At 31.9% G+C, this 15,007-nt stretch overlaps 2 non-coding genes across 2 annotated transcripts; both read left to right on the top strand.

Annotated features, from left to right (window-relative positions):
- The first annotated feature begins 5,709 nt into the window (after positions 1–5,709).
- On the top strand, positions 5,710–5,829 carry LOC128285892 (small nucleolar RNA snoR126). Its single transcript, XR_008276439.1, has one exon. It is a non-coding gene; the product is annotated as a small nucleolar RNA snoR126 (small nucleolar RNA).
- A 42-nt stretch (positions 5,830–5,871) lies between these two features.
- Positions 5,872–5,966, top strand: LOC128285890 (small nucleolar RNA snoR8a). The gene has a single exon (XR_008276437.1). It is a non-coding gene; the product is annotated as a small nucleolar RNA snoR8a (small nucleolar RNA).
- The last annotated feature ends 9,041 nt before the right edge of the window (positions 5,967–15,007 follow it).

The following is a 15,007-nucleotide window of genomic DNA, read 5'->3' as shown; positions in this document are numbered from 1 at the left end:
TAACACCCCCTACCCGTATTCCGAGCCTAGAATAGGGTATGAGGCATTACCAAACTTAATATGATCAATCATGTAAAAAAATCAGCCATAAATTTTTTTCTAAATTAAAAACTTTCATACATATGTTTAATGTCCCTTATATGGGCCTACAGGGCCCAAAACATACATTCAGGGTGGTTCGGGACCAAACAGTAAACATATGAAACTTTTGCAACTCTTAGAAAATTTTCACACTTTGGAGAGTCACACGCTCGTGTTTTCAACCCGTGTAACTCTCTGTTTATAACTTCATCACCCTTGTCAGTCGTACACTTCATATAAATAACAAGAAACGTGTATGGGCTTAATTCTCATTCAATTTCTCATATATATATATATACATAATTTCACGTTATGTAATCATACAACATATATCAGCCATATCTCTGTAATCTAAATATATTTTCATAACAACTTATCTTGATTTCAGACTATTTCATATTTAAGCTTAAATAACCAAAGTATTTGAAATATCATCTTTATGCAAATAGTACACATGAGGTATATAATTCTATAATTATGAATAAACACATTTATCAAACATTTTCCATATTCATATATCAATGTCTCATGTCTCCATATATCAATAACCGCCATTTTCATGAATTCCAAGTTCAATTTCATAATTATTTGTCTTGTGTTCAATTTATTCCATATCGGAATTTTATTCATTAAAACATTTGAATTATCAATACAGATGGACAGTACATTTCAAGATGAACAATTATATAATCACAAATGAATTCATTTATCAACCAAGTTCTATACCCATATCTTATCAACTTGTACTTTGTTGTATCACATAATTCCATGTAACACTTACAAAACTTTTTCAAATTAGTGAATGTCTTACGGAATTGAGTACTTCGTTTTCTCGATGCCATAGTTCAACTATGGTCTTACACATCTTCACATAATGATGCCATAGCCCAGCTATGGTCTTACACATATTCATATATAGATGCCATAGCCTAGCTATGGTCTTACACGAATCACATATCTCACTGATGCCATATCCCAGATATGGTCTTATACAGTAGCATATATTACACCAATGCCATATCCCAGATATGGTCTTATACGGAAATCACTTGTCACTTGTCACTTGTAGCCGAAGCTACCACTATTCACTGATCAGGTAGCCGGAGCTACCATTTTTCACTGATCAGGTAGCCGGAGCTACCACTTTTCACTGATCAGGTAGCCGGAACTACCACTTTTCACTGATCAGGTAGCTGAAGCTACCACTTTTCACTTGTCATTTGTCATTGATTAGATAAGTGTAGCCGAAGCTATCACTTATCACTTTCACTTTTCCTTGATCAGATAAGTGTAGCCGAAGCTATCACTTATCACTTGTTGCCATGGTCCAACCATGGTCTTTTCCTTCAATTCATCTTGTCACTGAACTGAAACGCTCAATTTGATCATTTATTCAATTTTCATGCTTTTACATTATTCACGATTTTATCATCAATACATATGAAATAATACATCATGAAATTCATAAAATTAACAAATAATCACTAAAATTTAGCCATATAAACTCACAAGTTCAATTTTTGTATTATAACGATAATCATAATTTCATAATAAATATACCAAATAAAACATTATATCATTTCTAATCCAACACTTATCGATTATAATCGGGCATGTGATCAATTTATACACGAGTCATTCATATATTTTTGTATATTTTCCTCCTCCTCCTCTCATCCACATCCTTAGTATAAACAACACCCTTGTAGGTAACATTATCCATAATTTTCACTATCTACTTATGTGAATATTCAAGCTGTCCATCTGTGTCATAGTCACTAAATTATGTTTATCTTGAGCTACAGAACTCCAAATTAATATCCATAAATTTTCCCAGAAACTAGACTCATATTTATTCTTACCATAAAAATTTCATAATTTTTGGTTGGGCCAATTAATACAGTTTATTCATTGAAGTCTCCCCTATCCTGCTGTTTGACAGTTCTGACCCTTCTTCACTAAAATTAATTATCTTCTCGTACAAGATTCGAATGATGTCCTAGTTTGTTTCTCTTGAAAATAAACTCATTCATAATTCTAAACATATAAAATTAAGCCTCTAATTAATTTTATCCAATTTTTTATGATTTTCCAAATTCAGAACAGGGGAACCCGAAATCATTCTGACCTTGTCTCACAAAAGTTATTGTATCTCATGATTTACAATTTCATTGCTTATATAATTTATTTTATAAGAAACTAGACTCAATAAGCTTTAATTTCATATTTTATTCATCCTCTAATTCGATTTCTAAAATTTTTGGTGATTTTTCAAAGTTAAACTACTGCTGCTGCCCAAAATAGTTTTAGTGCAAAATGTTGATTTCCATTTTGCCCCAAATTTCACAATTCATACAATTCACTCCTTGCTCAATTAACCCCTCAATTAAGATAATTTTCTCAATTAATACTTTTTATAGACATTATAAGTTATTTCATAACTATTGAAATTTAAAATTTCCACACAAAACTCTAACTTCAAACTCTTTTACAATTAGGTCTCAAACATTCACTTTCTATTCAATTCTTTCAATAAAATCAGAATATAAGCAATTTAAAGCTCTAATTCCATGCCAAATCATCATATACTTTCAGCACTCATCCATAACAACTTCAAAAATTAGACATGGAATCATAAACTAATGAAATAGTAAGTTGGACCCAATTGTAAAAGTCCAAAAACATAAAAATTTCAAGGAGAAAGCAAGAATTAAACTTACATGAAGCTAGAGTATGAAAACTAGCTTGAACCCTCCTCCATGGCTGTTTTTCAGCTAATGAATATGAAGAGAAATGAAGAGAATTCTAGATATTCTAATTTAGTCCTATTTTTATTTAGCCAATTTTGTCAATTTTCCAATTTTTCCCTTATTTCACCCATTTCCTGATTTTTCTCAGCTATTGCCGCCCAAAATATCTCCTTTGGGCTTATTTTCACTTTAGGTCCTTACTCATTTGACAATTGAGCTAGTTAATCCTTTTAGCAACTTTTACACCCTTTTCAAATTAGTCCTTTTTATTTAATTAACTACCCAAACGTTAAAATTTTCTGACTAAATTTTATTACTATCTCACCAACACTCCATAAATATTTCTAAAGATATTTATGGCTCGATTTATGAAGTCGAGGTCTCGATACCTCATTCTCGACCCAATTTACCTAATTAATTCTTTTAAATCACAAAATTCACTAATTCAAAAATGCTTTTATATTCACATTTGACTCATAGGTATAATTTATTAAATTTTCAACTCACCCATCGGATTTAGTGATCTCAAATTTCTATTCCCGATACCACTGAAAATTAGGCTGTTACAAAATTTCTCTTCAATTCTGGAACATGTCACACGTCACTAAGTGTTCTGACAATTCCATCAAACATCTTAACTTTAATTGTTCCAACACCTGCAATTTTACACGAAGCATTATTTCCCATCAAAACAACACCTTCAGACACTGTTTCGTAAGTTGTAAACCAATCCAAATTGGGACTTATATGGAAGGTGCAGCCTGAATCAAGTATCCACTATTCGCTTACTTTAGAATCATTGACAGAAGCGACTAGAAGTTCACTATCACTGTAGTCTTCTACAACATCAGCTTCACCGAAATTTTCTGGTTGTTTTCCCTTTTGATTCGCAGCCTCCCTTTTAATCTTGCTCTATAGCTTATAGCACTCAGATTTAATGTGCCCTTTCTTCTTGCAAAAGTTACAAGTTTTACTTCTGTTTAAAGACTTCGATCTACCCTTACATTTACTGCAAGGATGCTGTTCCTGTGTCCTTCCACGATCATTATCAGCATTCCGATCTTGTCTCCCACGAGCAACGAGACTCTCTCCCTAAGAGTCGGGTTTAACCACAAGATGCTTCATCTTATCATAGGAGGTTAAAGAATCATAAACCTCATCAACTATGAGAGACTCACGGCTATATAAAATCGTGTCTCTAAAGGTTGAATAAGACGGGGGCAACGAACAAAGTAGAATCAACCCTAGATCTTCCTTATCATACTGAACCTCCATGGCCTCCAAGTTTGAGAGAATTTCTTTAAACACTGTTAAGTGTTCGTGTACAGATGCACCTTCCTCCAAACGATGAGCATAAAGACGCTGCTTCATATGCAACTTACTTGTTAGAGTTTTCGACATACATATTTGTTCTAGCATCTTCCATAATGCAGAGGCGGTCTTCTCTTTCATCATATCCTGAAAAATTTTGTTGGAAAAGTGCAGATGTAATTGTGTTAACGCCTTTCGATCCTTACGCTTCTTCTCTTCATCTGTTAAAGTCGAAGGCATCTTATCTATCCCTAGAAAGGCATCCTCCAGATCCATCTGTGCAAGAACTGCTTGCATCTTGATCTGCCACAACACAAATCTAGTGTTGCAATCCAACAGCGAAATTTCATACTTCAAAAACGCCATTACTGTGATCGAGATGAACAATCCGGAAGCTCGGATACCAATTTGTGAAAATAAAGTAAAGAACACACAAATTTTACGTGGAAACCCTTTCGGGAAAAAACCACGGGCAGAGGAGAAGAAAATTCACTATTTCGAATTTTAAAATTGTTACAAGAGGAATAAATTATGTCTATTTATAGGCTTGTAAAGCCATATTCTAGTAAGACTGAAACACCTTGTTCTAATCAATATCAAATAGATAGAATTTAATAAGGTTTAAAAACTTTATTCTAAAATAAAATAAAAGAAGTGTAATTATATGGATTCTTCTTTTATTTTATTTTACCATATATTTTATTTAAATAAGAATTTAGGTCACTTAATTCTAACAATATACTTCAATTATATATGCTAAATTTAAACACTTGTTTTTCTTTTGGCGAGAGAGTTTAAACACTTGTTTAAAACACTATCGATGTTTATCAAGAATTATAATTTTTTATAAAAAATGCTTTTAAAATCTACTTTTTTTAAAAGGTAAATTACTATTTAGTTGTTTTAAATATGAGTAGTTCTTTATTATTATTATTATTATTTTGTTAATTTGGTTATCTAAAGAAACTGGTCATTCTACAATTAAATGGTAATGGAAGACTAACCGTGTATTTTCATATTAGTCACTCAAAATTAAGATAAAATACCGTCAATTATTCTAAATAAGAGCCATTCTTATTATAATAACCTAAATTTTTTTTAATACAAATGCATCGTTAGTCTTCTATTACTATTTAACAATGAAGACCATCTTGATAAAAAAATTGAGTGACCGAATTAATAAAAAAATTGAGATGATTAGAATAAAAACAACTTATTTAAAGTGATTAAGGGTATAGTTTACCAAAAAATATTTAAAAAAATTTATTATTTTTATAAGTGGGTGCAATGTATTTTATTTTCATAAAGCTGGATGGGCTAGAGTATTTATTGGGCCTTTGCTCAGAACCATCCCATCCTTAAAGAAGAAGGACAACATCGTCATTTACCCCCAAAACCTAAAAACACTTAGATTTAGGGTTTCACGGCTATAAAATGCAAAGAAACTCTTCCCTCAGCCACATCTCGACTCTCTCGGTCTCGGTTTTGTTCTCTTTTTTATTTTTTTTAAAATATTTTCTTTTTCTTTATATTTAATGGAAATTTAGTTAAAGTTGTGTGGAAATTATGGCAGTGATGACAGATTTACGTTTCTCGATTCTGATTCGATTTTTCAATTTCTTGAATTTGTATAAATTTAAGGACCAAACAGCTCTGTGATGACAGCGTTTGTGCGTGTCTGAGCCTATTTTTTGTTTTTGGTATCATTGATTTGTGGCTGGAGAATATGGAGATGGCGATGATTATAAACAAAATTCCTCGGTCTGATTTTGCTCAATTTGGGCATGATAGACTTCTTATTACACCCATAGAATCTGAGCTCTCCACTCCTTTTTTATTTTTATTTTTTTCTGAGTTTAGTTTTTAATATGGAAGTGGGAACTGTAAGAAAATCCAAGCTTGAGCTTTGGATTTCACTCCTGTTTCTACTCTCTGGGATTTAAATTGTTGAATATTTAATACATTAGATGTTTATTTTTGTTTTTTTAAAGCTTTATATAAATATATTTAGAAAAATAAGTCATATAAAATGTTATTTTCCTGTAATTTAAAAAAAAAAGAAATTGAAAATATCATCTCATTTTAAATTATTCATTCTTTTAGATAAATGTTTTTTTAATATCCTATTACAAAAAAAAAAATTAAGGCTTTTAATATCCTTATTAATTACTATTGATCATCAAGGCTAATAATCATGATCCTTAATGAAAGGCAATAACAAATTTAGATTTTTAACGTTTTATTGATTTTGAAAATAGATATAAAAATTTTTAAAAACAATAAAAGAACTCAAATTATAATAAATTTAGAAATTAAATTAAAATATTATAAATTACAATATTTATTATAAATTAAATTAATATAAAGTAGCATTGGTTGAGTCTCTTGTATCAACTTCTTTCATTTGTAATTTATGATTAGAAAAAAAACTAGTAAATAGATAAATTAAGACAGTAAGAAGAAAACCCTAGAGGTGATGGAGGAAACTGAAATTTTTGCATGACCATTACGAACATGAATTTTTTTTTTGTAAGAATCACAATATAATTAGAACCATGATTGATTTAGAGGTTGTTATTAGGGTGAATATTCTCAAATTAAATTAAAAATTGAATTAGTTGAGTTGATGAATTATATTTTACCAATCGAATTCAATTTGAATTATTTTTGAATCAAATCAAGTGAAAAAATTTAAGTTAAGTTAAGTTAATGAATCATAATATTTATACTCAAATGTTACGTTTAGATGAACCAATTATTTAACCAAGTAGATGAAGTACAAGATTATTAAATTATATAAACAATATAATTATTTTATCTTTTAACTTAATGAGTAAATATTTATCAAAACATCGAAATTTTATTTTTAACTTAATAATTTTGATTTTTAACTTTAAAAAGGTAAACATTTATCAAAATGATGTAGTTTTATATTTTTTTATTCGGATTTTCGGATAACTCGAATTACGTAATTCATATTCGAGTTAAACTAAAAACTTAATTTTTTATTCGAGTTGACCCTAATAACTTAGTTAACTCAAATAACTCAAACTAATTAATTCAAAATTTAAGTTTTTTATCGAATTTTTCGAATTGAATCGAATTTTACTCACATCTACTTATTACGGGTAAAAAGCAAGCCTGTGTTTTGAAGGGCAATGAAATATGATCCTGCATTAATTAATGGATTCATCAACCCCCAAGCAATTACTAGAAAAGAAGGATGTTATTAATATTAATAAATTATTAATAAACTTATATTTTGGTTAGTCGGTTTTAATCAGCTGTAAAATAATTATTCAATTATTTAAAAAGTTTTAATGATTTTTGTTCACACCTCTTACCTACACAAATTAAATGCTCTCATCTCCTTTTTCTTTTACAATTTAATTTTTTCATTAAACAACTTTGAATATTATGATTCTACGAACTAAAATTCAAACAATTTTCTTCTCCAATTTCTAACACTGACTGTTAGATTGATTTGGAGCTAATGTATATTCTTCTACTCGCCGATGAGTATTAATCCAGCATACTGATCGTCAAATTGTCGATTGGAGTTTACTAGCTGAACTTTAAAAAAAAAAAAACCTTAGCATTCCAATGACTTAAATAAAAAACTTTTGAATAGTTTAATAACTTAAATGAAAACTATCATAATAGTTCAGTGGCTATTTTGTAACTTTTTTAAGTTGACTAATCAAAACATAAACTTACTAATAGTTTAGTGGTCTTAGTTATGGTTTACCCAAATATGAACGTGACATTAATTAAAGTGTTATAAAATAATCAAATAAAAGAATACTTAAGGTAAACAATAGATCAAATCAATAGAGAATTTTCTCGTTTATCATTTTCACTCATACAATGGTTTTATTTATAAGTCATTGTCATTCAATACAACACATATAAATGAAGTTTACTTAAGTGTTTCATTAACACATACATTAAGCAACTTGCATATTTACTTTCATAATGAATGAGAGAGGTTTATCTCATAAATGAAAGAGTTAGAATATGGACATCCACATTTATATATTTGTAACACTCCCCCTTAGATGTTTATTAAAGAAAATTGTGCCTCATTAAAACTTTATTAGAAAAAATCCTGTCGGATAAAAACCTAATGAAAGAAAAAGAGTACACAATCTCCTATTACAAGCTGCCTCGTTAAAAACCTTTACCAGGAAAATCCAATAGGACAAAACCTTGGTTAAAGGAAAATAGTACAACTTGTTTTAAACTCCCCCTAATAGCAATACCACATTTTATCTTTGAGTCAACCCATTCCAATCTTGTCTAGTAGGCTTTCAAATGTTGAAGTTGACAATGCATTGGTAAAAATATCCGCTAAATTATCACTAAAACGAATTTTTGAACTTCTATATCACCTTTCTTCTGAAGATCATGGGTGAAGAATAATTTTGGTGAAATATGTTTCATTTTTTCACCTTTAATATAACCACCCTTCAATTGAGCTATACATGTTGCATTATCTTCGTATAAGATAGTTGATATCTTTTCCTGTAAAGGCAAATTACATATTTTCTGGATATGTTGGGTCAATAATCTTAGCCAAACACACTCCTAAATTGCCTCATGCATTGCAAATATTTTTGCATGATTTGAAGATGCAACAGGTAATGTTTGCTTTGTTGAACGTCATGATATGACAGTGCCTCCACATGTAAATAAATATCTCGTCTGAGATTGACTTTTATGTGGATCCGGTAAATATCTAGCATTAGCATAGCTAATTAAGAGGGATTTTGAATTATTTGAATAAAATAACCCCATATCAATGGTCCTTTTGAGATATCTAAATACATGTTAATTCCATTCCAATTTCTACTTGTTGGAGAAGAACTAAATCTTGCTAGCAAGTTTATAGCGAAAGCTATATTAGGCTTGTGTTGTTTGCAAGATCTATTAATGCCCCTATGGCACTTAGATATGATACTTCAGGACCAAGAAACTTTTCATCATTTTTTGCAAGGACGAAATTGATCTTTATTCACATCTAATGATCATACAACCATCGGGATACTCAATGGATATGCTTTAATCATGTAAAATTTCTTTAATATATTTGCCATATAACTTGACTGATGGACATGAACTCAATCATTTAAATACTCGATCTGCTGGCCAAGAAAAAAAAATATTTCCTAAAATATTTCATCTCAAATTCTTTATTTGAACAATTTATTGCATTTTAAAGCTCTTCAAGAGTTCCAATAATATTTAGATCATCAAAATAAACAAAAATAATCTCAAAATTTGATCAAGACCTTTTTGTAAAAACACATGGACAAATTGAATCATTTTTATCTAGCAATTTTTTATGGAACTTTATATCCTTTTGGGATTTTAAATCCTTTAGGGATTTTTATATAAATTTCACTATTAAGTGACCCAAACAAAAAGGCTCTATCAACATCCATTAGACGCATGTCAAGGTCTCTTTGTAATCAATGCCGGGCCTTTGCAAAAATTCTTGTGCTACAAGTCGTGCTTTATATCTTACGTCTTCATTTTTCTCATTTAGAAAGTGAATTCAATTTTCACTTTCTAAATGTGTTGGATAATTAAAAGCCGAAATATAAGATGAAATTATTAATTTAAATTTCAATATTAGCCTTATTATCTATGTCCATAATATCTTCATTTTTCACTTCTGGTGATGAGAAAAATTATTATGACTACCCTTTTTTACTAATATTATTGTAGAGCAACTTACCATGCCCACATCCAAGTTTATGTCTTTCTATATTGCTAAATTCACTTCAATGAATGGAACAAATCTAATACAACGGGCTTTGTGGTTTTTCATTCAAAACTTGTTATTTAATTCACCCATAACCAAATGTGACATTGTAACACCCTAATTTATTTAACTCTGTTTTATGAATTTGGTCATAAATGAGTATCTGCTTCAGTGGTTAAGTGATATGAGTGTGTGTTTGAGGCCTTAGATTCAAGTCCTACTTTTGTAAATTCTGCTATTTTTTTGTTCCTAGCCTTATCCCTAAGTGGTTGGGCTTATATTATACTTTCGGTCAACTCATATCAGAATGAACCTATTGGTTCAAGTGGTAAGGTGGTTAGCTTACCTTAGGGTCTTGTGTTTGAACCCCCGTGTGAGTGAAGGATGTTAATTTTTGCTTCTGTGAGTATGTTCCAATTGTGTAGTAGAAGTTGGATGGAACTGATATTTGAAGTAGTTGAATAAGGTTACTGGGTCAGATTTTGTTAGATTGTGGTTGGTTAGTCGAGGAGTTGGGATAGTGTTTTATTTTATTTTGATTTTTTCTCTCTTTTTCAAAAATTTCCTTCCAGTTTCACGTTCCTCTATCAACTCCCACGTACATTTCTTTTTCCTCTTCTTCTTGTCCCTTCCTTTATTTCTTTTTCCTTTCTTTCTTTTCGGTTTGGGTTCATTGACCTTACGTTCTTCGAACTGATTTTTGGAGGGTGATTGGTCTGTAGTTGGGGTAATTTGAGAATCATAGTAAGTGTTTAATCCTTCGACGAGTTAGATTTTAAGAAGCGTTGATTCGTCTAAGGTTCTGGTTATCTCGCAGGAGCTTTTGCGTCAAAATCGAGCCAGGTGTGTAATGAGAAACTAGAAAAAGACGATTGGTGAAAGCCAAAAATTGGGCATGTTGACGCCACGGGACCATGTGTCTAGTCGTGTCGTAAGCCGTGTGTGACACATGATCGTGTGACTGCTGTGTGTGAGGCCATATGTCTATTTTGGGCGTGTAGGCCCACATGGGCAAGCCATATGAGCATGTGGGCCCAAATTTCAAAAATTTTCTCTAGGGTCGTACATGTTGACTTGATCGATTATGGGCCTTCTGTAAGGTTGATATGTATGGTATAAGCCTTAAAGCATGAAATATGCTACTCTGTTAGATTGAAATTGAAGTAAATAACAATAATATTAGTATTATGAAATACGGTATGTATGATCTGTTTTCTTATGTATAAGCATGTGTAGTATCTGTTATACGAGTTTGCATGATATGTTAATTTCGATATCTGTTAATCTATTTTATCTGATATTCTATTTATATTTGGCTATGGGGTAGGATATGTTTATGTGGATAAAGTATTTTTTATGAGGCGATATCTCGCCAATATACTGGCAGCACCGTTGTGATATTCTGAAAAGTGTCATATAGACACTATGCGATGTGTAGGATTAGGTGGGTGTTTTATACACCACGTGGTGTGATGCTATGGTCGGAGTTGGTGTGTAGAGGAACGAGGTAGGATTTTGCATATTTACATCTGTATAATTTTTAATCTGTGAAAGGTTTACCTTTGTATCTGTTCTGCATAAGTTTGAATATGAATTTTTGTTTATATACACATTACACACAGAGTTTTAAAACTCACTCTCTGTTTGTTTTTTTTTTTTTTTTGTTTAGGTAACCTTTAGATTTAGGCAGGTCGATGCGATGGAAGCTCAATGGTGACCACATTTCCGTAAAATTTAATTCTTTTTAAATTAGTTTAACCTTTTTTGGTTTTTGAGAGTTTTGTAATTTTGGGACTTTCTGGACTTTTTGGGATTGCTTTTGGTTTTGGGTTTTATTTTGGTTTTCTAGGCTAACAACTGATAAAATGGTTTTTTTTCTGAAAATGACAATTTTTCTGAAATAACGATTTCCAATAAACAATCTGATTTGCCAAAATATAACATTTTAAAGAAACTTCGCTTCAAAAATTCGGTTTAATAAAAAGGCATAAACTAGTCACGATTTTAAATCAAATAAGTATATCAATAAATTTTCCAAACAAATCGGACATACTAAACAACAACGGTTACGATGATTTGCGAATGATAAAAAAGTTGGGTTTTTTAAAAATTTTCTTCATAAAACTTCCAGATTTGACCATAATGTATAGGTCATATTTGGGCTGTTACATTTAATAGTTTCAGAGCCAAGTTGTGAAACTCGGGCTATGAAATTTTGAGTTCAAAATTTATTTGTAAAAACTGGTTTACGAGCAAAGTTTAATTTTTTTTGCAATCTGAAAAGTAAGTATGTGGTACATCGAGTCTCTAGCGTCGATCTAATAAGTACTTCTAACTTAGAAATATTGTAGTTAGAAAACTCTGAACTGTCTAAAACTGCATATAGTTAGTTAGAGATTGAAATTTTTGAAACTAGTTTTGATAATTATTTGAAGCATCAAATATTGCTAATAAATACTAAAACTGATTTATAAAACTTCGTAATGTAGATAAATTTTGAATACGATGAGTGCTCATGGAACTCGTAGCTGTGGTACTCGTGGGCATGGCAGGCGCTGTAACGCCCCAAAATTTATATCTTTTGATTCTATTAAAAATGTGACACAATTGTGTATCTGCTTTAGTGGTTAAGTGTTCTAGCAGTGTGTGTGAGGTTCCAAGTTCAAGCCTTGACTTGAGCAAAATTTTTATTTTTAAAATGAATAAAGCCTTACTCTTGTCCAGTAGGCTTAAGCTTAAATGTTAGTAAGTTAATATCAGAATGGGCCTGTTGGTCTGGTGGCTAAGTGGAGTGTCAAGTGTGTTGGAGATTCTGTGTTCGATTCCTTGCTTCAGCTTTATTTTTAAGCGGTTATAGAGAGGAGTTTGAGTGGCGTTAGAATTCTGGGTAGTGGGGAGTTCGTAGAGAAAATTAAGGAATTAGGGTTAATGGGAGTTATCAAAATATTTTTCTTATTGATTTCTTTTTGGAAAAATTTGGCACCTTCTCTCATTTCTTTCAAAATTCTGACTTTTGATTTTCCTTTCTCCTTGCTGAATTTCCATCTTGTCCACATCTATTCTCTTCAATTTCTTTCCTATTTCAATTTTGTTCTGCTTCTTTCTGGGTTAACGGCTATTTTGCGCATTCGATAAGTTTCAGTATTTGATTGGTTTAGACTATTCTTTTATATATTGTTTAAAAAGGGGTTCCAGCTAGTTTGTAGGTATTAACCAATGGGCTGGTGATCGTTCCTCAACGGTTTAAGACAGTAGGACTTCGATTGTTCGAACGAGGGTAAGTGATTGTCGATCAATTGATAAGTATCTCAATTGGGGTTTGTTTTAATTGGATTTTTTAGGCTATTAATCCGTGCTTCTTGATCACTTTTAGGTTTCAGAGTGCTCGAAGAATGTATTTACATCAATCGATACTAGGTGTATACCCGAAACGTAGAAAATGGGGCTCAATAAAAAGCCTAAAAAGCTCACTATCGATGCCACACGAGCGTGTGGTGGCTCGTGTGGTAGGCCGTGTGACAGAACACGGGTGCGTGGTCGACGAGGCCAGGCCGTGCACACTAGACACGGCCATGTGACGGTTAGGTGGGCCGTGTGGGCCACACGGGTGCACTACAAGGGCTTGTAGGATTCTGGGTCGGGCCATGTGATCTACACGGCCAAGGCCAAATTGAGCCGTTTGGGCCACACGAGAGTATGGGCCTACACGGGCAGATCATTGGGGCATGTGAGCCCAATTTACTGATTTGTTTGCTAATGTTGCACGGGTCACCCGAGACAACTGTAAACCTTACGTGGGGTCGGTAAACAATGCTTTGATCCCTAATTGACTGAATGACGTATGCATAACTGTTTACTGAGTATGATTGTAATACCGTACTGATTATATGTATGATACTGTGATAGCATGCCAGGACTGTATGTTGCATTGCATAGGGATAAGATGATATATATGTGGAGGAAGTGTACTAAAAGTCTTTCAGCCTAATATAGTGGCGAGATAGTCATGCGACTTCTTCGATAGCTTCAAGTTTAATCTTGGCAAATTCACCGCAAACCACTGTTAGTGTCGTATTCGGCACTTTTTGGAGTGTAGGGTTGGGTGGGTTGATTATATCCTCACATAGAGTGTAGGGTTGGATGGAGATAGAGTGTAGAGGCTGTCTGGGTAGGATCTGATATTGCATATCTGTGACTATACTGATTATTGATACTATAATGGGCTAAGGCCCTACTGCATGACTGATTCTGTATTGAAAAAGGCTTAAACCTAGACTGTGTTTGTCTGTTTGTATGCTTGGGATCACACTGAGTTTTCTTAAACTCACCTTCTTATTTTATCCGTACATGTAATCCTCAGACATAGGTGGATTGGTGCAGTGGAGGACTCGATGGCGGCCACATGACCCATTTGACTTTGTATCGTACTTATCTATGGCTTTAAATTTTATTTTGGGTAAATTTTATGTAATATGGCCTCTACGAATTTTGGGTTAAATTTGGGTTTTATATTGTTTATGATTATGGCTGCTAATAGTAGGTAAAAATTTGGGTTTTCAAAAGAAATGCATGTTTTAACAAAATACCCAAGAGGAAGCAAACTGTTTTTAAAAGCTTCTGCAACGTATAATGTTTTGAAAACTAACGACTAAAATAAAATCATGATTTTAGAATTAATAGAAGATACTGGCGAATTCTAAACGGATAAATGAATTTTTTTAGCAAACGAGACTAATTCCGTACACACTTTTATGTGACATCGCCAGATTTAGCCATAGTGTCCAGGCCGGGTTTGGGTTATTACATTTAGTGGTATCAGAGTCAGGTTGCAAAACTCGGCTGTGGATTTGGTTTTTTAAAACTTGAATTTCTAATGAACTACTTTCAAATGATTTGAAATATTTTGAAATGTTTTACTGAACGTGTGGAACATCGAGTCTCTGGTGCCGATTCTGTAAGTTCTCTATAATTGTTAAATGTTTTTGACTAAAACTGCTATAGTTAGTATATACTGAGACTGTAGTAAAACTGATAGACATGGATTGATACTGCGATACACGAAACAAACTTTATACTTCTGATACTGTTTTCATAAAAT

Source organism: Gossypium arboreum, chromosome 12 (assembly GCF_025698485.1).
Source record: "Gossypium arboreum isolate Shixiya-1 chromosome 12, ASM2569848v2, whole genome shotgun sequence".
NCBI lineage: Eukaryota > Viridiplantae > Streptophyta > Magnoliopsida > Malvales > Malvaceae > Gossypium > Gossypium arboreum.
The sequence above is the reverse complement of the archived record's forward strand: the minus strand, read 5'-3'. Positions and strand labels throughout refer to the sequence as shown.